The sequence below is a fragment of the Marmota marmota genome, unplaced genomic scaffold (assembly GCF_001458135.2).
Source record: "Marmota marmota marmota unplaced genomic scaffold, marMar, whole genome shotgun sequence".
NCBI classification, from domain to species: domain Eukaryota; kingdom Metazoa; phylum Chordata; class Mammalia; order Rodentia; family Sciuridae; genus Marmota; species Marmota marmota.
The window spans coordinates 33,884,092-33,911,310 of NW_026000037.1; the positions used below are offsets into that span (position 1 = coordinate 33,884,092).

At 36.4% G+C, this 27,219-nt stretch overlaps 1 long non-coding RNA gene across 1 annotated transcript in view; it reads left to right on the forward strand.

Annotated features, from left to right (window-relative positions):
- LOC125619386 overlaps nt 1-24,495 on the forward strand; it is a 44,585-nt gene extending 20,090 nt beyond the window's left edge. The window contains exon 3 of the long non-coding RNA XR_007350912.1: nt 24,351-24,495. This is a non-coding gene — a long non-coding RNA (uncharacterized LOC125619386). The remainder of the gene's footprint in view (nt 1-24,350) is intronic.
- Nucleotides 24,496-27,219: the final 2,724 nt, after the last annotated feature.

The following is a 27,219-nucleotide window of genomic DNA, read 5'->3' on the forward strand; positions in this document are numbered from 1 at the left end:
TCTCTCTCTCTCTCTCTCTCTCTCTCTCTCTCTCTCTCTCTCTCTCTCCCCCTCTCTCTCTTTCTCTGTGTGTGTGTGTGTATAGAAGAGCTACCCAGCATGACTAGTTTATAGTTCAGATGCTAGTGCTTTCCTCAGATACCAAGACCCTCTGGTATTAGTGGCACTAGCTAAACTTGAGGGAACAAATGAGAATGTTATGGAAAGTAAAAGATAACTGAATGAGAAAATTAGAGTCCTGTTTCCTGGATAAACTCAGGTCAGTCAAAGCATTTCCAGTATATCTGTAATGCTGGATAATAACCAACTTGAGAGCTCTGTATGACTCTTTGGACATCATTTAATGCCTAGACTAAATATCCTTGAAAGTCACCAATTTTTCTGAGTACTGGAAACTCATGATGTGAGTGGTCTAAATCAGTGATTCTCAAATTTTAGCATGCATCAGAATTACCTAAAGAGTCTTCAAAACAGTTTGATTGTCCTCATCCACAGTTTCTGTTCAGAAGATCAGGGGTATTACCTAAGAATCTGCATATCTAACAAGTTCCCAGATGATATAGATATTGCTGACTGTGGGACTATACTTTGTAACCCACCAGAATTACCCTATTTCCACCCATTTTTTTTTAAAAAAATAAATAATGCAATCATACTGTATTTTTAATCACTACGAATAAACTTCCCTCTCCCTAAGGTTTTTAATGAAAAAAATAGTGATCATTCATCCTCAGATGCTCATCTGAATTTTCAATTATATCATGCTGAACTGGGTGGCCCCAGAGAAGTAGCCTGCATGACAAAGTGGAAAGCCCAGACACCAGTTAGCTGCATATTTGCTCTAAATCTACAATAGACTCCAGAACTTTTCTTTAATCATTTACTCATCCAGTTATGCATCAGATAATTATTGCATGCATACTACCTGCACGGAATTACCTTAGATGCAGGAACCTCAACTGTCAACAGGATAAAGATGAACCTAGTTTCTGTTTTCATAGGGCTTACCTTTTTTTTTAAGTGCTGGAGATTGAACTCAGGAACTGTCTACCACTGAGCTATATTTTCATCCTTTTTTATTTTTTATTTTGAGACGCAATCTTGCTACTAAGTTGCCCAACCTGGCATCAAACATGTGAACTTTGTGCCTCAGCTTCCTGAGTTGCTAGAATTATAGGTGTGTGCCCCAACACCTAGCAGTACTCTTGGTGTAGGAAGTGAGGAGATAGAGGAAAAGGGTAGAGGAGATCCAGAAATATGTCACAAAATCATAAGTGAGATGCAGAGAAATAAGTGATTTGATAGCAAGTGACCAGTGACAGACTGTCACCTGTATTTTTTTGGATTTGGTTGTAAGGAAGGTCATTCTGAGTTATGACTTGAATGAGAAGAAGCAGCCAGCCAAGTGAAAGAAAGACCAAGTGGAAGAATCTTCCAAGAAGACATCACCTAGAGCAAAAGCCTCAAGGTGGGAGTGAACTTGGCAATTTGAAGAATGGGAGATCTGTGTGGCTGGCATGTTGTGAGCTAGAGAGAGGTACCAAATAAATTGGAGGATGAGAAGGTCTCAGATCAGAGTTACTGGCTGTCATTTAATCATGAGTGTGATGGGAACAGCCACTGGCTGGTGGTGAAGGGATGTGAATATAAGACTGCTGGGGAAAGAACATCCTGAAAAAAAGGACAGAGAACAAAAAGGGAACTAACTAGAAGTCTATTGCAGTAATACAGGAGAAAGATGATGGTGGCCTTGATTGGATGTTAACAGTGTTGGAAAGTACCTAGATTCAGGAGACCTGTGGTTGACTAAAAATTACTGATTGTTTGAAAGTGCATGTGGTGTGCATTAGGGAAAGAGAGGAACCAAGAATTATATCCAAGGTCCTTTCTATGTAGTCATGTGATTTAAGGACCAGCAGCATCACATCATTTGGAGACAGTTACAAATGCAGACTCATATGCTATCCTTCAGACCTAATGAATTAGAAGATCCACAGGTGATTCATTCACATTAAAGTTTAAGGAAGCATGAGCAAAATCATGATCTTGACCTCCATGGAGAATAATGCTACTTATTGATATGGAGTGCCTACCTAAGGCTGGAGTTAAGTGGGGTAAAGAGAGGCAGCCAGATTTTCTCTTTTACATACGCAAAATTTAAAACATTTATTTGACATACAGGTGGAAGCATAAAGAAACAATTCAGTCTGAATTTCTGGGGAATGGTCAGGATTAGTGATTTGGGATTCATTCACATTTGGATGGTGCTCACCATTCATTGGACATGGATGAGCTCAGTAGTAACAGGATATAGGTAGAGAAGAGGATGGGAGTGAGCTGGGCTTATTAAAGAGTCAGGGAAGGGGGGAAGAATGGTGAAAAGCCATGATGGCACAGTGTCAAGGAAGCCACGAGAAGAAAGTGTTTCAAGAGAAGGAGAGCAATAAATAGTGCTGAATCATGCTTAGAGGTTAAGATAGGAACAGGAAACATTGGATTTGATAACATGGAAGTCAGTGGTGACAGTAGCCAAAGCAGTATTAAACTGATGGGGATAGATGCTTTTAGAGGAGAGGAGAGATTTTTCAGGTAAGTGAGTAGAGACAATGCTTACAGATGAATTTTTCAAGCTTTGGGGAGATAGAATATTTTTATTTCATATGTACTTAGCAACCAATGATCATTCTTTTTTTTTTTTCTCTCTCTCTATGTTATAGCCAAATTCTTACCTATGTCCTTCCAGATACTTGGAGCACAAAGTGTAAATGACCCTAGCTATTGCCTTCAGGAAGCTAATAATGTAGTGAGAGAGGGGCACACCAAGAACTATGATGTTCTGATGGCTTTATAGGGAATTAAGGATTGGGAAGACAGTTCATATTTTTGCTTATATTAGACTACTCACATTGTATATATTGTTTGAGATAATCCTCTTTTCATTCCTGTGAGGCTATCCCAATTTTACTGATGGGGAAATGGAAATTGAAAGAGGATCAGGACTTATTTGTGTAAGAATTAGTAAATGGTAAAGTTAGAATTTGAACCTATGTCTGTGGGGCCCCAGCTGTGCACTCTTTGCAAAACTGTGTGGCTTTTCATGGCAGAAGAGGGAACAAATAAAAATCATGTTTACAAAACTGTGAGTAACCCTTCACCAATTGGATTACAAGGATTCCTCACTATATTAAGACAGTAGTGCTACATCTTAGGCAATGTTTAGATTCTAAAAAATGCCAAATTGTATCCTAAACGTTTTGTTACATCACACGTATGTCTTTGGAAAATGTTCACACCAGACCCACTTGGAAAGTGAGACAAACTAAAGAATCCCAGAGGCTTGGGAGACTGAGATAGGAGAGCAGCCTTATCAATGACGAGGAGCTTAGCAACTCACCTGTCTCTAAATGAAATACAAAATAGGGCTGGGGGTGTGGCTGAGTAGTTGAGTGCCCCTGAGTTCAATCCCTGGTACCAAAATAAATAAATAAACTAATTAATTTTTAATTTTTTTAACATTTATTTGTCAGTTTTCGGTGGACCCAACATCTTTATTTTATTTTATTTTTTATGTGGTGCTGAGGATTGAACCCAGCGCCCCGTGCATGCCAGGCGAGCGCGTTACCACTTGAGCCACATCCCCAGCCCCTAAACTAATTAATTAATTTAAAAATTTTTTAAAATTCCAAATTGTATCCAAAACATTTTGTTTCATCACACATATATCCTTGGGAAATGTTCAAACCACCAGAACCACTTGGGAAGTGAGACCAACTAAAGAAGTGTCAGACTTAGGTCTCCCCTCTTCTGTGGGGAAACACAATCATTGAGGGGACTCACCTGTAGTACTGTTATTATCATTGTTTGCTGTGTACATATGGTTTAATTTACATAAGCTCAATCCACATACATGAAAATCTAGTCATCGTTAATATCAGTTAAAATTTAGCGTGCACTGTTGGTATACTAGGGACATTATGTTATGGCTTTGTTCAACTCTTAATCTTCAAATTAAACCTTCAAGGAAGATATTTCTTCTATGTGTTTTGCTGATGGGAAGACTGACTTGCTTAAGTTCACAGAGCTGATAAATTGGAGAACTGCTTTCCCAGTCCCAAATGACTCTGATGTGGGCATGCCTTTAACTGTGTAAATGGTTTGCAATCTCTGCACTGGCCAAATAGATCATGGCCAGTCCCTTCCTCATCAGCATAGCTTCCCCTTTAATGGGCATCTCAAACTATCCTTCTTTTCTTGTCTAAAAGACTCCCTAAGGTTCACTTCCTTCTTAAGTCCCTGCTGGAGCTCATCAGTGTCTATGGATCAGCTAGGGAATTTGCATAACTAAGTGTGTAAGCAGGAAACAAACTTCTACTTTATAAGCCATTTAGCACAATGTGGCCTGTTTTGATGCAAACACAATAAACATATCTTTGAAAAAGTCAAAACTAGCTGTTTTGTCTTTCAAAGTTGTTGGATAAACTGTTTTAAATGTTTGAGTGCTTGCAAGCCCAGGACATAGTTTGGTGGTCTCTGGGTTGATCTGTAGCACTGCAAAGAAAGTTTTGAATCCTTGTAAGCACCTCAACAAAATGGCTCAATAAAAATACTGCTAAGTACAAGTCAGATACAGTTTGAAATTTTAATTAACATAAGCCCCCTTTAACAGGTTATTTTCAATTGTGTCTCCAGTTCTTCTCAATGATTCTAGACAGTGTATTATTTATTTATCTAGCTAAAGAGTAATTGCCACAGTATGTTCTTGAATAATGAGAACCTGAATTTTAGGATATTGCCTAAGGAATTTTCCCTACTCTTTTTGACTCTAGATTGAGTTCTCTTCTAAAACATGTCCTGAGTATTGTGAACAACCATTATCTTTCAGGTATTTTAAAAGGTGGAATGATCAGCCTGTCATATAACTTAACTTTGAAAACATATTTTTATTGGTGCATTATAATTATCCATAATAGTGGAATTCATTATATTATGTTGGTACACGCACAGAACATAATTTCATCAATCTCATTCCCTAGTACCTCCCCTTTCCCTCTACTTATTCCTCTCCCCATCTTCCTTCTATTATTATTATTTTAGTGCATTATAATTACACACACACACACACACACACACACACACACATATATATATATATATATATATATATATATATATGATTCATTGTAGTATATGTGCATATGTGCATACTAGGACATAGCATAATTTGGTAGATTTCATGGCCAGTGCTCCCCCACACCCTTCTCTTCTGCTGCTCTCATGATTCCCTACCTCTATACTATTTCACGCCTTTTAAAGTCACAGGGTAAGAAACAAGGGAGTCAAAGATGAGGAGTGAAGTCAGACTCTGGTGGACTGTCTGGGTTGAGCTCCATACCTTTATTTGTTCACTCTGTTTGAAACTAGAAATAATGACAATTAATATATGAGTATCTATTTAATGAGATTGGCTTAGAAACTAATATGAGACATTCTACTAGCCCAGATAGATGAGGCAACATTATAATAACAACATCAAGATCTCAATGGTTAACCAGAAACATATATTTTCAGTCAAACAAACTTTCTGCTAACCCAGGCACCTCTCTATGTAGAAACCAAGAATTCCAAGCTGCTTCTATTCCATGGCACTTTTCTCTCAGTAGTGGGGTTCAAAGTTTGTCTAAGAAGAGAAAGAGGGCACTGAGGGTTATGCATCGGCTTTTTAAATGCTTCCTCCCCAGAGGGACACCCTTGTCCCAGTCCACTGGGTAGATTTAGACATAGTCCCACCACACTGCAAAGTGAGCTAGGAAGCTGTCTGCTGTTCATCAAAGAGCCAGAAAACCATGGTAGGGTTGGTCATGTGTACTATAGACACCTTAGGAAAATGTACCTCCAAGTAACATGTTCATGTTGTGGTATGGCTAAAGTTTAGAGGAATGTTTGGGCGGAGGGGTGGGATATTTGTCCCATTTTGAAGACAATAACTAATGTCTTTATCCGCATGTCTGTACCATGAACTTTCAAAAATGTTCTTCTATGCCATCTTGGCACAGAGACCACTAAAGGAAAACAGACTAATCTCCTTATAGCCCTGAGTAAATAAATACACTTTTACGAGATATTTTATAAGGTAGTCAAGGACTTTGCATTAAGGGCTTAGATCTGGATTCTAAGAGGTACAAAATAGTCAAGTGAAAATTCATATATTTTTTATTCTCTTTTGTTCAAGGTTTGTTGCAAGAATGAAAAAATTAAAATAGAATCTGGGCAGCAATGATGAATTAGAGAATATAGAAAGGATGTGGACATAAACTATGAAAACTGCGAGCCTTCTTTAAGAGACAGGAATGGGATCTTTCATTTAACACATCTTGGTTTGTTATCCTGGGAGCAAATTGATATCAGTTTCTCATTATGGGAATGGTTATCAGGCCCCACTGCCTTACAAACATCAAATATATGTGTATACAGTCTCACCTCTAAGTTTTCAAGGGAATAGAAAGTAATCTAATTATGTGGACAATTAAAAACAACCAAAGTGCAAGTTTAAAACTTGTACTTTTATGACTGCAAAGCAGGCTATCAAAATGACAGGGTGTCTGGATGTGATCGTTGCACGCACCCAGATTAAATGAGTGCATTAGTTGATTGTTTCTGGTATGAAGATAAGCAGAGAAAAGTATAATAATGCTGGCATTTAAGTGGACCTAATTAGGCTTCAAGTTTAACACTCCATTAAGATGAATGGGAAAGGGTCACCCCTGCTCAAGCTGTGGCATTGTCTTAGTGAGTCTGGATATTGCCTCCGAAGACAAGAGTCTGTCAGCACACATTCTCACAGTCACCCCCCGAAAAGCGCAGTAGAAATTTAATTTGTAATGTTTTGAACAACCAATAAAAAAAAAAGATTAAAAAAAAAAAAGAAATTTAATTCTTTCAAAATTAAATCTCGGGTTCTGGAGGCCACAGTAAAATCCATGGGGAGATCTTAAATCCTCAAGTTCTGCAGCTGTGTTAGTCATAAACAACAACAATAATAATGATAATACTTTCCCAGATCTGCAGAAACTTTCAAGTGCAGACTTCAGTACTTCGGCTGAAACTAACAACCTCCAGTTTACCACTGAAGAGCCCTGACTGTGGAGAGAATGAGTGACTTGGCTAAAATCACCGAGCGTAACTGGTAAAGCCAGAAATAACATGCAGGGAGTATTCATTTTTGTTGCAGTAGTTTGTCATCCATCAGGGAAAGGGTGTAAGGAATAATGATCTCATCTACTAAACTGAGCGCACATGCATTTGAAAGAAAACCCAAGAAGCAAAGTGCAGCCCAGCATGGTAGACAGGATTGTACGGAGATGACTGGGTAAATCCTGGGATCCTACCATATGGAAAGCTGGCTCAGTAGTGTGTGAGTAGGAGAAAAGTTTAGTCATGAAAATGACTAAGGTAATGTGCATGGATGTGGTCTTAAAGCTATGTGGCCCTGGAACCACATTCAAAAATTTTTCCCAAAGATCTGCAAGGACATCCTATATCTTTCATTGACCGGAATCAGGAATTGGATGTCTAAAGATCGCATTAGAACATGTCTGGAGATTGCAGAAGGAGTAAGAACTACTTTAGGCTTGAAATTAATGTTTGGGTGATGATTTTGTGACTCTTTGGAAGGCAGAATGGCTACGTCTCCAATTCTGATTGTAGTCTTGAGACTGGTAACTCCTAGTTCTTGTTTTGCTACAGAATTGATACAGGCCATTGTATGAAGAATGTTCTCTTGCTAAATTTCAGTTGCTTGTTTTCAGAATTATAAGATAAAGTATTACCTGCTTATCAAAATTCTAGGTACTCTGGTTGTGTTATTCAGTAAAAATGTAGAAAGGAAGTGTTGGTGTATGCTTGGTGCTTAGATAGACCTATTTGTATGTGTGTATGTGTAACTCTTTCCTAAATGGCTCTATTTGTGAAATTATTGTATATGTTAGATCTCTATAAAGTAGTTCATTTTTTTCTATATTAAAAATAAACCAACTGGGCATGCAGTGGTGCACACCTTAATCTCAGAGATTAGGGAGGGTAAAGCAGGAAGATTGCAAGTTTGAGGCCATTCACTATAACTTAGACCCTGTCTCATGATAAAAATGCAAAAGGATTGGGGATGTGGGATGTGTGCTTAGTGGTAAAGCATCCCTGGATTAAATTCCCAACACACACACACACACAAAAAAAAAAAAAAAAAAAAAAAGAGAAAAGAAAAGAAAAACTCAAAGTTAACAAAAACAACAACTAAATTTAGCAAGAGAACATTCTTCATACAATATACCACATATAAAATCATTCATCTTAGGAATTTGGAGCTGGGTTGAAGAAATCTTAGTTCTACCAGGTGGGATTCGTATTTCAGATCCCTAATTCATAATATGCCATAGTTAGAACATTCCTAATAATGGAGAGATGGGATTGGGACATTTTTTTTCCCAGTATTGATCATCATGGGTTTGTTCTTCTCATTCTGTCTTGTAATATTCTATACTGACTGATATTAAATCTTGACTCTGAGCAGTGTCTCTTCCACCTATTTGATAGCCTTCATATATCTTAGGCAAATAATCATGTTAATCCCTTTGTTTTCTTTAGTTTTTTTTCCCCCAGTTACTTACAGAGCATACAGAAGTTTTCAAAACTTCATTGCTTCAAAGGTTTCCCTCAAACTTCAGAATTACATGAGGATTCACCTTAGCTTCATAAATATTGTTATTATTTCATTATTATTTTATTATTCCCATTACTTGAGAACAAATAAAGTAGTATTGGAAATGTATTCTTTTTTCACAGTATATTTCATCTTTTAAATTACTTTTGTTTTAGGGAAAACTCAAATTAATTTGAGATTATCTTAATTAATTTAAAAATTCATTTATAGCTTGCATTACTCCAGAATTAGTCATTTAATGCTACTTCTAATAATGCATTGACAAGATTAAAAAATGGAAATAGCAAGGGATATAAAAGGAAGAAAAAATAGATTAAGTTGGGTAAAGTTCACTATATAAAATACAATTGTGAGCTTATTATATACTTATTTGTGGTAAGTCCTAAATTTAATTTGAACTTGCTAGCAGCCAATTCAAAGAGAGAAATAAGCTCAGTTACATGTCTAATAGCATCTAAAGCATTTTTAAATTTTTCAAATTAATTGAAAGAAACTCGATTATTCCTGGTGCTGAATCCTGAGTGTTTTCTCCCATGATTTCTCACAAGAAGAAAACACTATAGTAAGCTAAAGAATATCTTCAACAACATTCTTCCTATTATTAATTTTTTAAATTGTCAGATAAATTCAGCAACAGTCTTAGAATTCTACAACAGATTTCACAGGATTTTGTTTCTTCATGATAAAGTAATTAGGTGCAAGCATCTGGTACCTAGTGAGTACTTATAATGAGTTGAATTGTGTCCCCCTCAAAAGATGTTTAGAGTCCTAAACCCTGGTATCTATGAATGCTACCTAATTTGGAAATCAAGTCTTTGTATATGTAATTGAGTTAAGATGATATCATACTGGATTAAGGTGTGTCCTGATATGTCTGATGTCTTTATAAAAAGAGAAGAGACAGGCGCAAAAAACCAGATAGCCACATGAAGATGGGACCAGGGATTGAAGGGATATTTCCACACATTAGGGAATGTTCAGGGACACCAGATGTTGGACAAGACAAAGAAGTGTCCTCCACTCTAGGTTTCAGGGGGAGCATACATAGTTTGTCAACACATTGATTTTGGATTTCCATCCTCTGAGTAGTGTGAGATAATAAATTTTTATTGTTTTCAGTCAATAAAGTTTTGGTGTTTTGTTTCAGCAGCAGGAGGAAACTAATGTGTTGCTCAATAAATATCTATGAAATAAATGTATGAATGAATTTTATGCACCAACTGACTGATAGAAAGGGGCTCTTTAGAAATTTAGAGACAAGAGTATGATTGTCTAAGGAAAAAAAATGACATAAGTAATCCCACCAGATATATTTATATCTATTTTAACTTTTACTAAAATCAGTATTTCTGTATACAAGATTTATTTACTGCAAAGTTTATAATTAATACTTTACAATCTAGAGGTCCAGCATGTAGTTTCAACCACTAGCGTATGCCAAAAATTAAAAATGAATCAAGAGAAAAAACAATGTCCTTATTCTGGTGGGGACACCGTCTACCAATGTTACTCCCAAAGCAGTTTCAATCTGTAGAGAAATGAAGTTCTTTTAAGGGCTTGGTGTAGGATTCAGCCTGTAAGTAGGTGTTCAGTAAATATTTATAGAAATAACCAAACAGGCACTTCAGAGAAGAAGAAATACAAATGTGTCAACAAACATATGAACGAGGGCGGGGGATATAGCTCAGTTGGTAGAGTGCTTGTCTTGCATGGCCCTGAGTTCAATCCCCAGCCACAAAAACAAAACAAAACAAAACTAACAAACAAAAAAATGAGCCAAGCTGTAAATTTCCAAAAAGAAAGAAAAAAAAAAAAACAAAACAAAACATAGAAACAACTGTTCAACATCTCTAGCAGTTAGAGAAATGTAATTTAAAACTACATTGGTCTTTGTTTTTTGGGGGATTGGCTTATTTCACTTAGCATGATAGTCTCTACTAAAACAGAGCTAAATAAAATTTAGCTGAGATTCCATCTCACTCCAGTCAGAACGGAAATTATCAAGAATACAAAAACAATAAATGTTTGAAAGGATGTGGGGAAAAAGATTCACTTATACATTGCTGATGGGAATGCAAATTAGTGCAAGCACTATGGAAAGCAGTATAGAGATTCCTCAAAAAATTTGGAATGGAACCATTTGACCCAGTTATCCCATTCCTCAATATATACCCCAAAGACTTAAAATCAGTGAACCATAGTGATGCAGCCACATCAATGTTTATAGTGGCCCAATTCACAATAGCTAAGTTATGGAACCAATCTAGGTGCCCTTCAACAGATGAATGGATAATGTGGTATAGGGCTGGTGTTGTAGCTCAGTGATAGAGTGCTTTGCCTAGAATGTATCAGGCTTTGGGTTTGATTCTCAGCACCACATATAAATAAATAAGATAAAGGTCCACTGACAACTAAAATTTATTTTTAAAAGAGAAAAATGTATACACACAATGGAATATTACTCAGCCATAAAAAGAATGACTTTATGATTTTTGACAATAAATGGATGGATCTGGAGACTATTATGCTAAGTGAAATAAGCCAATCTCAAAAAACCAAAGGTCAACTATCTCTCTGATATGTGGATGCTAACACACAATAGCAAGGGGAGGGGAGAATATAAGTTAAGTGTTTTAGATAAAGGGGAATGAAGGGAATGGGGAAGGAATAAGAATAGGAAAGACAGTAGAATTAATTGGGCATAACTTTCCTATGTTCATATATGAATACACCACCAGTGTAACTCCATATCATGTTCAACCACAAGAATCGGATCCTAATTAGAATAAATTATACTCCATGTATATATAATATCCAAATACATTCTACTGTCATGTATATCTAAAAGAACAAATAAATAAAATAAAGTGAAACTGTAAAAAAAAATGTTTGTAGAAATGACATGGTAAATTCTACCATTTATGATTCATTGATAATGAGGGCAGAGAGAAAGGTCCTGTTCCAAAACGCCATCATTATAAAAGGAACATATTACACACATATTTTATTTAGCTCTGTTTTAGAAGTCTTATTTTCTTTCCTTGTGAATTCTATCACATATGGATATTCCTGCTTCTTTTTTGTCAGTTTTTCAAAACATACCTATGACTTTGATTCTTATTATCTCCAACTATCTTGAAGAAATCAAATAAATCAATGACTCTGAAACACAGAGAAGGAAAGAAAATAAAAAATGAGCCAAAAGGAAAAGCAGTGTTCTGATTCTGATTGGGACACAGTATACCAATGTTGTTCCAAGACCAGTTTCGGTCTCCTGAGTACAGGCTTCCCGCCTACTCTAGTCTCAAGTCTGTCAATTGTTATGATAAGATAAAGGCAGCAACAAATGGGTCATGCCCACCATAAATTATGAAAGTCCAGGATGGTCTCCAAACACAGCTAAGTGTCACACATTTTGAACTATAGTTTTGGAAGAAAATATCCATGTTCTTTTCAATAATCTAATATTTTCTTTGCAATGATAAAATGTTTGAGAACCATTTAACTTCCACAAATGATGATGCCTTCCATTTAAAAAGTGGAGATGAAATCTCTGATGTTTTCAAAACAAGAGGCATCATTGGACTAGAATGGAAGAAGAAAAAAAAAAGCACAAAATTAAAACAAACAAACTCAAAAACATCAGCAATCTCTAGTGGATTCATGGAAATATGAAGAGCTTCAATGTTCACGTGTTTGCAAGAAGTTCTAAGCTATTCATCTTCCATAAGCTCATCCTACCGGCAGTTCCACCCCTGTCAAAAATATAATGGCTCACATTCTTGAAGCTACCCTGTGCTTGTAACATTCACAGGTTCTCTCTCCCCCCAAATTTGAGCTGAGGCACTTTTCCTTTCTAAAGAGCAGCATCTGGCCTCTTCGTGCGCTCATTTGCATGCCAATACTGGATTGCTCTCCCAGCGCACAGCTATTTAATAGTGGTGCTGGTGTCCGAGCTCTGGGAACAAACCGAATGGTTTGGGTGTGCTTTTGTGTGCAGTCGGGTCGTTGCTACAGTGTGCTTATTAAGAATAGTACACATTCATTATAACAAGATTGCTCTTTTGCTCAGGGGCCATCATGGAGCATTCTGTAAATGAATTAACAGTAGCATGTATTTGTGTATTATGGGCCCAGAAGATGCATTTGTTTATTAAATAAATCTGCAACACAGAAAGTATAGTTGGGAGGAAAAAAAATCTAGAAATAACCAGAATGAGCATGTACAGTAGCTAATTGTGTGTGTGTGTGTGTGTGTGTGTGTGTATGTATGTGTGTTTCTTTTGAAACCTCAACATCTTGGCGAGTTTTCCTCCTTTGTTTCTTTTAAAATAACCAGAGATCACAGGCCACACCATAGACAGCCTGCAAAAGCTGCACGTAAAAAAAAAAATAGAAATCAAATTTAAGTTATAGAAACTGAAAACATTTCCAGGAGTGATATTGTAAATAATCCCCCATCTTTCAAATGATTTAATATTATGGGTTCTTTTATTTTTCTTTAAATTATTTTGTTTTCTTTAAATAATTTTCCTCTAAAAAATGCTATGATTATTTTATATTATTTTTATTTTTACCTTGTATCACAACTATAATTTTTCCATTGAATTTGGCTTTCTTTTGAAATACAACGTCTGCTTTTGGGGCATTCCGTTAATATCGATCTATTTATTTCCAACCTTTGGCCTGGGTATGGTTAATATAAGTATATTAATAAACATGAGTCAGACTGTTGGATTTCATTCCAGTTAAATAATGATTTTTAAGGCCCAATGGCAGTTCACAATTGCATTGAAAACTCAAAATGTGTTCAGGTGTGGCTCTTCTCCATTTCTCTCCATTTATATTTTGTATCTTGCTGTCTTTAACTGTAATATGATATGCCGAATACTTAAAGAATAATGGAAGAGTGGAACATTTTAAAATATAAAATGCTAAAAGAATCTAAAGCCTCAGCAGGGGCAGTAGGAAGTCTACTAAAATGAATCAAGGAAACAAGTAAAGAAAAACACTCATATTCCCAAATTTTTGAATGTTCCAGTAAAAGAATATTTTTCCAAAAAGATAAGTTGATTTTCTACTTGAGCTTTTGAAATCTTTCTATAAATGCCAGGAATACCAAGTAAAACTTATTAAAAGTGAAGGCCTAGTAGAATGAATGGATTAGGATTTCATAGATTTTTTACCTTAGCAAACGATCTATGATACTATTTAAAAGCACCCAGCTAATTAGTACATATGCAATACAACAAAATGTGTTTTGTGGGAAAAATGGCAGTACTTATAAAAGATATTCCATGTGTAGCAAAAGCATAGCTGCTTGAAGCATGTTAGCACTTTTCTCCCACGTGGAATCTTAAATACCAGTTTGTCAAAAAAAGTAATATTCAGCTCTGCTATTTATTCGTGGTGGTGGTGGGGGGAAACACCCCACTATTGGAACAATTGATTTAATAATTATGGAAGGAAGAAGAAAATATTTGAAACAGTTTATTTTCTTTCATCTTTTTTTTTAAGTTCTATTTTTCAGAGTATTTTATTTATTCTGCTGCAGCTTTTAGAGAGGCCAACCAATCAGAAAGCCTGTAAGGGCCCAGGCCCAGGCTCAGTGCTGAGCTCCAAATTCGATTCCAGTCCTGACAGGGGGATTATAGGAAACAGATGACTTACGCTTCTAATTTGTGGCCTTAAATTGCAAACAGAATTTCAGGAGTCGAGCAGAGTAATAAATGGCAATAGAAAAAGCCACACACAGCCAAATCAGTATGTGGTGGTTGTAGGTTAAACTAAATGGGAAGAGACAGGTTATGATGGTTCAGTGTATTACAGAGAAGAAAGTCTTAAATTACTAGTGCTGAGAGGTATTGCTCCATGGCAGACAGTATTGCATTGTGTAGTCTACAGATATCACAAGCAGAACAATAAAAAAGCAGGTTTAACATAGATAGAACCTGTTGCTGGAGGAATCGTTTTTTTTCCCCCCACTTTTAGAAATGGAAGCGGTGTTTTATGTTTGTTTTGACCTCTGCTGTATACTTGGCCCCTTAACATCTGTTTTCTACCATTGCCGTTTTTCACACCAAATTAAATGTCGAGGAGTCAGATAAAATAAGTTCAAAATATGTCCAAATTATTTTTGTTGACTTCCAACAAATGTCCCAGTAACTCTTTTCACACGGAATGATACCATTTAAATGCCAACATAGAAAATTATTTTCCTTTCAACATTTTAAGAGCCAAAGAAAGGAATTCTGAGGTGTACTTAAACTCAGGAAATATTGGATTGGCCTTTTTGGTAACTTGTATGACTGTTTCAGACTTGCTTTAAGGCTATTCTATCATATAAAGTTATGTGCATTTGTTGGATAAAAGTTCCAGGAAAATTGTTTAACAACAGCATATAAAAAGCCATTATTCAGAGCTGTTTCACACTATAAATACTAGTTATAATCAAAAAGGTCCATGTTTATCATGTGTGAATTAGTATGCATTTGTTTACCCTCATGATCTCTCTATGTGTCTATACATGTACATGTGAAATACAGTGTAAGAGTTGAGATGATAATGGCTTCTCCGGTTAAGAAATCTGGCAGTCATAGATGGGTGCCATGAAAATAAAGAAATAAAATTGAGTTTTCAACTTCTCACTCAAAATATATTTTGTAAAAAATACAGCTTTTTCTTTGAAAATAACAATACTTTGTTTTGAGATCAAACATTAAAAAAAGAAAAAAAAAGAGAAGATCTGACATCTATCAGGGATTGATAACTAACACATAAAGACTGATTAAAAACAATTATTCTACCTTATATTTTTAATTACCAACATATGAAATAACGCTGTTGTCAAATGATAAAAACAGAGCTGATTTTAGACACAATGCTGTGTAGAGTTGAGAATCTAGTTTTTCTTCTGTTTTCCTTAGGAACAAGAAACGCACAACACTAAAACACAGATCTTTTAAACTACTCTATTAACATTAAACTTAAAAGCTTTTGTTTTATATGCTGAAGAAAACCTATTATCTGATGCATAACCTAGGGAAAAATAAATGATTTTCATTGTAATATTAAGCTAGTCTGTTGATAGTTATTGAAGATGACTGGCTAAATAGATTTTGATTAATCACTTGCAAAAATTATGCTTGTTAGGACCACTTTATATTCCGTGTCATGGTAATATCAATGTAGGTTATAGCTATTCCTTTGTAGATGGTATGTTTTTTGTTTTTAAATCACCTGGCAAAAAGAGAAAACAAACCTTAGTTGAAAGCTTTTGTCTCTAACACAGAAACCTCTTTTCATGCTTGTCTTTTTTTTTTTTTTTAAAGAAATGCTCAATTATTATTTGTGTCATAGTGGGAAGACTGGGTCTCTATAGGGCCTGAACCTTTTCAAAGAGGAGATAGCTTTTGTTTTTGTACCCCATCAACACCGATCACCTAATTAAATCTGATATCTCTGGTTGAAGCAAAATGATTTGTAATAGTTCTTTGGAGTTTACTTAATTAGTTTCGATGTCTTTTGTGTGATAAATGTGGTGATATTTTGTAAAATGGGACTGAAAAAGAGGAGGTAAAATGTAGTCTTGCAAGTGATGGGAGAGAGTGGAGGTGACAGGGAGGGCGAACTGGTATGACTGAACCATACAGCAAGGTGTAGCTCCAATGCAAGGGCTTGCAGACCCGAGTCATTCATTAGTTGAGATCATCAAGCAGATCTGAACTGGAAAAAGGCTTTCTGTCAAATGTAGGCCTGGGCATCTGTCAGGGCCCCAGATTCTACACCTTGATCAGTCCAAGACACTGACACCATTTTCTTTAACAAACACCAACAGCCTTTTTTCTCCTTCATTTTAACATTTCTCAGGGGTTGGATTCCCTTTCTTCTCCCTCTCTGTAGAGAGTAAAGGGAGCTTGTTAACTTGCTTAGATATTTTGACTGCGGATGCTCTTTGGCCACTTGCCTGTGGTAACAGTGTCAAAGCATAACTTGGTATAATTGCTATATTTGCAGTCAGAAGAGTGCTCTGTCTTTATGTTCAAGCTGCTGAATAAAAAGAAGTGTCATTTTGGAAAATCCTGGAAATTATCCTCAAAGTTCAGGCAAATTTTAATGTGTGACATACCTGGCAAGTCCTGTGTTCCTTGCCAGGACACAGAAGCGTAAAATAAGGGGATTTTAACTATGCCAATTACATACTTGTAAATTCCTGTGTTTCTTATGGATAACAAAATAAAATTAAAAATGAAAGTGAAACCAGCAAAACTGGGTTCTTTATAATTTAAAAAGTAACTGGAAAGCATTACAATTTTTAATTATCCATTGATTCACAATTTATATACAATGTGGATTACAAATGACATTTTTTGATGGACTTCCATATAACGGAGACATGAATGATTTGCAGACATTAGCAATATCTAGTCTGCAAGTAGAAATTAAGATTATAATGGAACTCTGTCTTATTATAATTTATTATTATTATTTCTTTGCAGTGCTGGGGATGGAACCAAGGCCTCATGCATGCTAGGCAAGCCCTCTACCACATCCCCAGCCCTAGAACTTTGTCTTCTTGATAAAGTAATGACACTTCTAACCCTATTGATTATAAAGCACACCTTTAACATTACAGAGTTATATTTGCTCTGTATTGAGTAGGTTTCCATAGAGTTGTTAAAGTAAAACTGCAAAATGTGATATGTGGGTTTCTCTCCCATAATACAGAGCAATATGAAATAGTGATGAATGATAGAAAGCTCCAGATATCCCCTTGGCCTTTTCTACCCAAGATTCCTGTGTGCACACCTTCAAGGATGAGCCTTGCGGAATGCATGCCAGCTACACATTACATCACACTGGTGGGCAGAGGGCTGCCAACATTGGCATTCTTTAGTCAGAGAAAAATGATCCTTCCAGTTAAGTAGATCCTCCCTGTGTCTCACAAATGGTACAAAACTGCATGCTGCTGGCAGGTAATGACTTGTAATTATCATGGCAGGCAGGTAATGACTTGAAATCACCTGCCAATTGTTTCTGAGCTTTTGCTCTGTTTCAAAACTCTGGACAAGTGGGAAAGTCATGGGGGGCTATAAGGATGCAAATAGAGAAAAGGGGGAGGGACTCTGCAACCTGGGATTCTCTTTTTGAACAGACTTTCTCTCCCATTTGTTTCTTATTTTACCCCCAGGTTCTCCTTGGGTGGCTTCAAAGAGGCATAGAGAATTGGCAGGTTGCTTTACCTGCCTGCTGCTCCTACGGGGGGAGATGGTGCCTGTTGAGAAATTCTGCTCTGTTTTGGAAGCAAATCAACCTTCTCAGATTCAGCCTCTCTGCTAGAAAATTGGGATGGAGAGAGGCAAGGGCAGTTTTGCGTGTTTGAAAAGAATCATGAATTACTTAAAGCCAGAATTTACTACCCTATTATGACTTTCTCTTTCATGAGCTTTCCTCAACTTCTTGGAAGCTAGAAAAATTGGGCAAGGAGTCTGTGCAAAAATCAAGGCTGGACTACTTTTCTAAGAACCTGTTAGTTCATCTCTCTCTCTCTCTCTCTCTCTCTCTCACACACACACACACACACACACACACACACACACACACACACACTGTATATAGGGATCAAGTAAGTAACACAATTGGACATATTGAGAGGCCCTGACCACGGGAGGAAGGAAGGAAGGGTAGTTGCACAGTATGTGGCCTCTTTAAACTTGAGTGACATTTACTCTGTTCCAGCCAATTGCCAGATCTAGGTACAGGATGGCCAGATTTCCTAAATTATTAAAAGGAGCCATAAATTTGAAATTTTTATGTAAAACAAAATCCCAATTTTAAAAGCATTGAAAAAATTTATATAATTAAAACTACATGAGTGAAACAAAACCAATGGCTTGACTTCAGGTCACAGACTGGGAGATCATGAACTCTGTTTTAAATTATGTTTTTCTATTTTCCATCACTTTTTCTTTTTATAATCTCATTAGAACAGTAAAGACAGAAAAAAACAGGCTGATTTAAAGACAGAACAAATGTGACTTGACATTTAAAAGTGTCTTGTGATTGTTATGTACAAATGTTTGGAAAAGGATCTTTTAGGAAATTGCCCCCCACAATGTCTACCTGGTTAAGAGTTTGCCTTAAATGTTGAGGCCTTCTTCAAGCCAACCCTGTGGGGTTCTTTGAAACATACTTTTAAAGGGGAACCTCTCTGAGCCCAGACTGACTGGTCCCAATAAGTCAAAGTTTACTGTTATAGGCTTCTCTAGGATCAGCAGACCCATAGGCTCCAAAAAACAGGAGCTTGCAAGAGCTGGATTTCATTGAATTTGGGTTCTACTGCTTTCTACCACTGAGACCTTGGGCAAGAAACTCCATCTCACTAAATTTCCTTTTCAAATAAGACTGATGTACCTACCTTGTAGGACTGTGGCCAGGATTAGGAGAAAGTACTTAAATCAGTCATTTTACTAACCTTTCATATACCATAGAAGGGTAAATTTTAGTCATGGGACTCAATAGTCAAGTACATACTTCTCATTTTATGTTTATGTTAATTCAAACCCTTCTATGCCTTTTTAGAATATTTAAAGAAAATTAGGAAGTCACTTATGTAAAGTTTATTTTCAGATTAAATGTCATCAATAAAATCATATTTGTATATCAAGAACACTAATACAATTATATGACAGTTTTTTTTTATAAAAGCATGTTCAAAAGTTAATCAGAGAAAAATAAATCTAGCTTTTTGATGTGAAATCTGAAGGGAGAACTAACCATATTTTGATATTTGGACTTTTCCCACTGGACAAAATGATGATGGTAATTGTTTTAAACCGGGTTACTGTCCTTTAGACATGACAGATCATCATCTAATGTGAAGATTTGACATGGGAGTGGCAGCAGTAAGTGGCAGTTGGTCATTTGGAAAGTACTAAGGAACAATAAGAACTCCCACAGGTGTCTTATAGTAAGAAAACCAAATTTCAGAGGGGTCTAGGCACAGTCTTAAAAATCAGCATGTCTATGCGTTGGATGTTGCTTTCTGTGCAATACCTGAAGTTTTAGAAAAGAGGTTTCTAGCCGTATTATATTACATTGAAAAATTATCTGCTTATTTATTACTTGATTTTCCCCCTCTGGGAAGGCTGGTAGTATGAGCCTAAAAAACTTGCCCTTAGATAGAATCTGCCTCAAACATGTACTGTATAGAGGTGGTTAAGCAACCCATGAACACTTTATCCTCTTTCTACTTGCCATCATTTTTATGTAAGTGTTCTTTAAAACAAAGACAAGAGAAACCAGTCTCACATTTAGTTAGTAGTTTTTGGTTTTTAAATTTAGATTATTCAATTGCAGACTAATTAAGTTAAACTTCTAGACTTAAATTTTTTTTTAATTTCTCATTTCAGGATAAAATAAATTCTGCATATAAATTGTTGGAAGATGTAGTTTAACTTAGAAAAGGCAAAACTCTATAGGCATAGAGAACTATAAATATTACCTGGATATATCTGTTTAAAAAAAATTCTGTTGCTGGGTACAGTAGCATATGCCTGTAATCCCAGTGACTCTAGAACCTGAGTTAGAATAATCATACATTCAAGACCAGTCTCAGCAGCTTAGCACAATTCTTACCAATTTAGTGAGACCTTGTTTTAAAATAAAAAACAATAAAAAGTCCTGGTGATGTATCTTTGTGGTAAAGTACTCCTGGGTTCAACCTCCATTACAAAAACAAAAACAAAAAAATAACAACTACAAAAAACTCATGCTATATAAAGACAAGAGTGGTTGTATTTTTAAATATAGTATTGCATATAGTATTGCTATTTTTCTGGAATAGCTACTATAATGGTTAATACTTATATACGCTGTCTTGCTCATTGTTTGATGTCTGCAAATCCTAAGGTATTGCCCATCTTCTCCCTCATCTATTTGCTTTTATGTGTGTTCATCTCAATGTTAAATAGACTATTAAATGATAGTTTGGTTTTCCATAAAAGAGGACTCTAAATATTAGATGGAATATCTTGCTTTAAAAAAATTTTTAAAATCATTTACACCCAGATTTTTGAGAGTTTGTGCATTTTTTTCCAATTAAATTATTTTTTAAAAAACCTAGCCTTCACGGAACTAGGGTAGAAGAAATGGGCAGATGGAGAGGAGAAATCAAGAGCACATACATAAATTGTCTTAATTTCTGAGAAGTGTGGGCCTGACAATCACTTAAGACAATGTAGTTGATATAGCTGTCAGGATGGACTCTCTTTAAAAGAATGTTTTTATAGAATATCATTGTGACACTTTTCTCAGATGGATGTCTTTAGTAGTATTTGATTAATGTAACGTAATAAAAGAGATGCACACCAAAGTGTCTGTACGTGTCTTGTTAAGTATGTTTGATTCATTATATGTGGTTCTCAGTTCTTTCCTCTTTCCGCAGTTCATTTTTTATCATTTCAATAATATATCTATAAATATGAAAAAGTTGGCACTTTCAAAGTCTTTGACATATATAGCTATTAATTCATAACTCTAAAAAATTGTATCTTTCAACCTGTCATTTTAAAGCTTGTAGAGTTTATTACAGTGAGTAACCTGTGTTAGAAATTAGATTTTGAACTTTAGCAAGAAGATAAATAAGACTTATGATCCTAATAGTTAAAGAAAAGATACCTAGACTTAGTTCGAAGGTTGAATTACATGAAAAGATCACTTATTAGAGATTGAAATTGTAAACTCCTTGAAGATAACATTGTGGTTTATATTGATTACTAGTTTCCAACTTATTTTGTTTTCCATATCTATTCATCCATTTTTGAAAGAATCTTTAAATAGCCAGAGATATTCAGATATAGTTCTTGGATCACCTTTCTTGCAATGCATTCATGAACTTCCTGGTATATATATTTCAGCTTTGTGAATGAGTACTGAACCACAAAATCAAGCCATCACTCCTGGCAGGAGGAAGCTCTTTATGGCAGATACTATTTTGTTTGCATTTTGTTGATGGGTAAGTTGAGGCAGTGGGTCACATGGCCCAGATCACCCATATGCTAGGGGGAAAAGCTGGGCTTAGAACAACATTTTGGCTCTGCAGCCTTTGATCTTCTCTGGGAGAGCTAAACCTGGAATTTTCTTCCGAGTTCCATTGGTCCTGCTTTATATTCTTTACTCTCTAAGTAACAGCTTGGCTTTCTCACTTCCCATATTCCTTCCCTTTTTCAAACGAGAGTCCTGGCCAAGCATCAGCAGAACAAGTGTGAAGGGTTCCATGTGATGAGCTCTGACTCAGGGATGATTTGGGGTTTGGGTGCCAGGCTAGCACATCATGTGTGAATAAGCTTGTGGCAGGGACTGAGGGTGAGGCCTGAGGACATGGTTTATGTTGGAGCCTCACCATGTTTTGGGTGACTCACAGATATTCAGCAGCATAGTCATGAATACACCCAATCTCAGCTTCTGTGTGAGAACATTCATTTACAGTTCTCTCAAAAGCATAGAACTTACCTTGGCCTTTTTACTGGAAGATCACGAAGGAGAACTAAAGAACAGATGGCTCTAAGGTCCTGCTAGGCCCTTCTCAGAAGATTGTTATTCCCTTTGAGCTAAGGCAGACACCTGTATGGCACTTTCCTCTCTCCAGTGCTGTAGGGAAGCAGGACTTTGGGGTCAGTAAGACCCAGGCCTCACTCTTCATAATGTCCTCATCACCTCTAGGACTATAGGAAACTCATTATTCTTAGACTTATTATTTCTTGGAAAACCACAAAACTTACAGAATGAGATGGGAGCATTTTTTCTGCATTTAAAGAAATTAACACAGAAGAAATTTTAATATTATCTTCAGTGGTCATTTAGGCAATTACTTCAGCTCAGATACTACTGATGCCAGAACAGTAAATAAACATGGTGCTTTTATTAATCTTTGTATTTGTTTCATGTCAAGGGGAGGATAAGAAGGTTTAAAATGTGTACTAGTAATTTTTTTGTTCACACTAGCCTTGTTAAAAAACTATAAATAAAATTAAGAAACTATTCAAGAACTGGGTGTGGTGGTGCATGCCTGTAATCCCAGAATTGGAGAGGAAAGTTGCGTTTTTATTTTAGAGGATCATGGTCTGACACCTTCCCTTATCATGTGTTTTGTACAAGTCTTCTCATGTTTCTTAACTTACTGCCCCCCAGAAATGAGAGTCCTGTACTCAATGATCACTAAGACTCTTTCCTCTCCAATTCTCTATCTATCTCTCCATGATTTTGTTCAGAACCATGATTTTATGATTCATTTTCATCCGTGTGTCCCCAAAGTGTACAATCCTAAACAGTGCAGTTGGGGTGCTTAAGTTCACCTCCTCTTCCGCTGCCTACTGAGATACTGTTGATAATGAGCAATGGTCCCAGCTGAGATAATAGAGCTCAGAGACTTGAAGGTGCTACTGCAGAGCCACAATTAGATCAGACAGCTCCATGAGCAGAGCAGGGAGGCATGTTTCCATTATTTCTTCTCTTAGAAGATGCCAGGTGTGCTTTGGGCCATAATGGTTTATGCTTCTTTTCTTTTGATCCCCTTTTAGTCCTTGTATAGTTTTCTTTGCATGCCTGGGCTCTGGGCTTTTCTAAATAAATAATAAGTAAACTTACAGTTGCTAAGAGAAGGACTGACTAGGTCCTTGCTGATCATTGTAAATATCTATGATGTCAAAATGCAGGATGGCAAAAAGTGAAGTTGAAAAATGAGGAAGGGGTGTGACAGGGTGTAATCTAAATTGTTTTGAAGGGTGTGCACTTTTTATGTTGCTGAAGTTCAGGGTTGGAAAATACATGTGTTCTGCTAGCATATTTCGAAGTTGAACAAACTAAATTTTGGTTCAGAGAAAAGGAGGCTAACAATTAAACCAAGAACAGTTTTACAGCTCAGGTGATGGGTTTTCCTGACAGAGGATAGCCTTGGATGGTTGTATGTCTGCTGAGCCTTTGAAAGAGAATGATAGAGCTAACAAAAGGTTGAGAGTCTGCAGAAGAGGAGGAAGTTAGGACCAAGAGAAATGGCAGACTTCAAAGACTTACTGTTATTATTATATTAATAACAAACTGCTCAAATGTTATTGAAAATTTTATATGCCTCAAAATATATAAAATCATATTGATGAGTTTAACGAATCTCCAGGTTTCCATCCAGATTCAACCATCAATTCATGATCAATCTTTGTCTCATCTGTATATTCATTCAATCTTGTTGGGACATGATCCCTTTGAGGCAAATTGCTCATACACTTTCATCTGTGAATGTTTCCAAATGTATTTCTAAAATCTAAAAACTTCATTCAATTTGCAACTGAAATGCTATTAACACACCTGAACATTAACAAAAATTTCTTAGTTATATCCACTAGCAAGTCAAGGTTTAGATTTCTCCACTTGCCTTATATGTATATTTGTAACAATTTGTTTGAATCTATATTATAATAAAGTCTATAGATAGCTATTGGTGAATATGTCTCTTAAGTCTCTCTTTTAATCTGTAAGTTTCCTTCTATTTTTTTGTTAAAAGTTTTAATCAGCTGTTTCATTGCTGTGACTAAAAGATCTGACAAGAACAATTAGAGGAGAAAAAGTTTATTTTATCTCACAGTTTCAGGGATCTCAGTCCATAGAGGACCATCTCCATAACTTTGGGCCCCAGGTAAGCCAGAACTAATAATGGTGGAAAGGCATGGTGGATGAAAGCAGTTAAAGACATGGCCATCAGGAAGCAGAAAGAGAGAGCGCTTCATTCCCCAAGGCACAAAATGTACACCTTAAAGTCATGCCCTCAGTGACCTATCTCTCTAGGCACAACTTACCTGCCTACAGTTATCATCCAGTTAACCAATGGATTAAGCCACTGATTAAGTTAAAGCTCTCTGAATATTCTTGCATTCTCTCATACATGAGATTTTGGGGGGTACTACTTATCTAAGCCATAACAACTATTTGGTGAAGAAACTTATTTTCCTGTGAATTTTCTGATTAATGATTAAATTTCTTTGTTGTCTCTTGACATTTCCTTAGTCTCCTCTATTTCCTGTAAATGGATTCCTAAAGGTATGACCATGTTCAGGTTTTAATTTTTTTAGCAAATATACTGCATAGAGGTGTAGGATATTTCCATCAGCAGGCAAAAAATGCTTGTTTGTCTCTCTTTTTGTAATATTAGTAGCCATTTCTGATCATTGTCAAGATCCCTTAATTCATTTGAAGCTGTAATGTATTAATTCTATTAATACGATTCCATTTAACTAAGTAGCTGAAATATTTCTATTATGAGAAACTTCCCTTATTTGATTACCTGAGGGAATTTGTGTTCATTACTATTTGTATAAGAAACTCAAAAAGAATCCTGGATTTATAAAAAAAAAAAAAAAAGAATCCTGGATTTAACCCCTTACATACAGTTTTCACTTATTTTCTAGTACTCTTCAAAGGTGACCAAGGAGAGCTGTATGTGTGTGCTTTAAAATTTTAACATGTTGAGATCATGGATTTGAAAATATGTGGACTTGAACTTTTAACTTATATAGACAGAAGTTTGAATCCTGGCTTTGCTCTGTTCCAGTCTTTTACCCTTTTTTCCCTAAATTAAATCCTAGTTTCTCCTGGGCTTTCAAAGATCTCTTCTGGGCTGGGGATGTGGCTCAACCGGTAGCGCGCTCGCCTGGCATGTATGCGGCCCGGGTTCGAGCCTCAGCACCACATACAAAGATGTTGTGTCTGCTGAAAACTAAAAAAATAAATATTAAAAAATTCTCTCTCTCTCTCTCTCTCTTAAAAAAAAAAAGAAAAAGAAAAGATCTCTTCTGCGGGGATGCTTTCTCTAACTTTCCTACCAGGAAAAGTTAACCTCTGTAGACTCAGTTTTCTAATCTACAAGGTAACAATGCTGATGCTAAGATATGACTCTGAAGATGAAATGAGATCATGGGTCCAGAACACTTCATCCATTGTAGGCATGCAAGGGATTTCCAATTTTATTACTATTTTGTATTTAATGATCTGGGGCACTTACTTCCTGTTGTCAATTACTTTGCTGATATATTTAGCTTGAAAGAATTGTCTGAGAAACTATTATGAAAAATAATTCCCTGCTTTTGTTTATGAAGATGCTAAATCTGATGACAAATTGACAGCATTTACAGTGGTCTCACTTGTTCTGGAAGATAAAAGAGAAAGAAATAGTATGTCAGTCTTCTGCTCCAAAGTGTTGTGTGGGAGAAAAGGACATAGTCAAGAATCACTTAGAAAAACACACGATGAAGTCTGTGGACAAATCAATTCGATAGGCTGGGTGGACTAATTTAAGTTAGAGAAGGGTCTCCAGGCATGGTGCATTCTAAAGGAGAGGAAGAACATCTTTGGAGGGGGAGGGAAATCCTGAAGTTAGGGTTGATTTCATTTCTCAGAAAAGGAAATTGCTACTTTAGGAGGGTGACTAAATACCTTCAGGATGCACAACTGACTCAAAAATGGCTTGAAGTTCTATCCAGAACCAGAACCTTAGTTCTTCCTGCTATCTAGCATTGAGTCTCTCCTCCATAGTCTTGCTCAGGCTGTCCCTCCCTCTGGAATGCCCTTCCTCCCCTCTCTTATGCTTACTTGTTTGACACCGCATCAGAATTCATGACAGTAGGGTATCTTTCTCAGCTCCTGACCTGACTGCACCAGGTGGGTTAGGGCCTGTGCTAGGTATTCTCATTACAACCTGAACACCTCCCTGTCACAATGTTTACCTGGCTGCTTACTCTTGCTGAGTTCACTGAATTGTGAGCATCAGGATAATAAGGACTCTCTTACTCATCTTTGTAACCTGAGGACAGTGTCCAGCACATACTTACTGTTTAAGAAATAATACATGGATCTGGATACAGTGGTACACATCTGTAATTCCAGTGACTCAGGAGGCTGAGATAAGAGGATTCCCAGTTTGAGGCCAGCCTCAGCAGTTCAGTGAGGCTTTAAACAACTCAGTGAGACTGTCTCAAAATTAAAAATAGAATCGGCTGGGGATATAACTCAGTGGTAAAGCACTCCTGGGTTCAATCCTCAGCAACAAAATACATACATACATACATACATACATACATACATATATTCATGGGTGATTGAAATCTTACATGATGATTTGTAAATTTAAATTTCAACAAAAAGTTAGCTGGAAGTGTAGAACTGGAATGTGTTCACACAGGAACCTGAGTTTATCTGATGGTCCCCCTTTCAGGAGCAGGAGCAGAGTGGTGGTGAGTTGAGATGGCACAGCAGGTGGTTTAGGCTAGGTGAGCAGTGCAGGCTGGCTGTCAGCCCTGGTGGAGGTACAGGGGAAAAACAAAGGTAAATGGCCTCATTTTTTATATTATTATTTTTTTCTTAGGGTTGTCCCTGTGTGTAAAGGTGGGGGAAAGCAAGAATTCCTTAGGAAGTAATAATCATTCTTTTGACTTTTCTTGACTAGACGGTGGAAAAATGGG